Below are 1,844 nucleotides of genomic sequence, written 5' to 3' on the forward strand. Positions count from 1 at the left end.
TATGGACAACCTGAGAGTGACCGTTGACCAGAACCTGAACTGATGCTTGGAATCTAAGCGAGTTACTACAAGATGGTGTGCTGGGCCCTAACTCAAAGTTATAATGATGCAGCTGCAGAACATCCCTGTTAGGGTTCAGGTTAAGAGAGTATTCGCTGTCCTCAATGGTACCAACTTCATAGGAAGGAAGAGGAATGAGGTCCTGAAGACAGATTTCAGTGAGGTAAAAAGGAAATTAAAAAGCATATTCTCAAAGGAAGCTGTGCTATAAGGCGACATGGTGGCTCAATAGTTAGCAGTGTTGCCACACGGCTACAGTAATCCGGATTCAATTCCAGCCTCGCTGGACTGTCTCATTCTCTCCATGATAATGTGTGTTCCCTCCATGGACTCTCCTTTCCTGCCATAGTCCAAAGGTATGTGGGTTAAATAGATTGGCCATGTTAAACTGTCCGTAGTGTCCAGGATGTTAAGGCTAGGTGTGTTCAGCATGGGACATGCAGGGTTACAAAGATATAGCAAGGAGGTGCATCTGGGTAGACTGGATGCGCCGAATGGCCTCTTTCCATACTGTAGGAACCAGTGAGCGTAAGAACTGAGGGATTAGTTTTATAAAATTGGTCGCACACCTATGTATGAGAAGTCAGTGAATTTCTGAAGAGTTAGAACCAATTTTGCAGCATGCTGTGGCAGGGCTGTCTAAACGTACCCGATTCTTTTGGATTCGGCACTGATACTCTTGGAAGGAGATTTGCACATGTTGGGGAAGTTGGTTTCAAGTAGCATGTTAGGTGGATGGGAGTTGAGCGAATGTTGAAATTGGGAGGAGGCAATATTTGTGACAGACAGTTCAAAAAATGGTTGGGAGTATAGAAGATAAGGAAAATAAAGCTAAGTTTCCACTATTCCTTGAAAGCACAATAACATCCAAGAGACAAAGCTAAGGGTTGGGGTGGCATGGTGCCTCAGAGGTTAGCACTGCCACCTCACAGCACCACGGGCCTGGGTTCGATTCACGCCTCGGGTGACTGTCTGTTTGAAGTTTGTACATTCTCCCCGTGCTTGCATGGATTTCCTCTGGGTGCTGCGGTTTCCTCCCACAATCCAAAGACGTGGAGGTTAGGTGAGTGGGCCATGCAAAATTGCCGATTGTGTTAGGTGCATTAATCAGGGATTGAGGGTTGATGTGGACTCGTTGCGCCGAATGGCTTGTAAGGAATCTAATCTAAATCAATGATGACGTCTCAGATCGGAAGGAAAATGCGTGGAATCTGTGTTGGATGGAACCCAGAAAAGCGACAACAGAATCACAGAGATGAGGTCAGAGAGACAGACATTGACATTAAAGCCACATTTGACTGAGTGTGACTGCAAGGAGATTGATGAAAAGTGGAATCACTGGAATTAGTGGGAAAATTAATAGTATTCATATCTAGCACAAAGGAAGATAGTTGTAGTCCTTGGAAATCAGTTTTATCAGCTCCGGGATGTATCTGCAGATTTTCTTCCGTGTTGAGTCCTTGACCCAACAATGTTCAGCTTCTTCGTCAGTGCTATTTCCCAGATCACAATGTCAGAAGTGGGGAATACTTCCAGTGATTGCACAATTTTCAGCAGCATTCCTCACTCCTCAAATATTGAAACAGTCCATTTATAAATGCAGCAAGACTTAGAAAATATCCAGATTTGGCCCGAGAAATGGCAATGATCGTCATACCATACAAGTTGCAGACAATGATCAACCCCGACAGGAGATATGCAACCATTCACCATTGACATTCAACTGCATTGCCGACAATGAATCCTCTAGTATCACAATAGTCACGATTGTCATCGACCAAAAA

The sequence above is a fragment of the Chiloscyllium punctatum genome, chromosome 36 (genome assembly GCF_047496795.1).
Source record: "Chiloscyllium punctatum isolate Juve2018m chromosome 36, sChiPun1.3, whole genome shotgun sequence".
Lineage (NCBI taxonomy): Eukaryota > Metazoa > Chordata > Chondrichthyes > Orectolobiformes > Hemiscylliidae > Chiloscyllium > Chiloscyllium punctatum.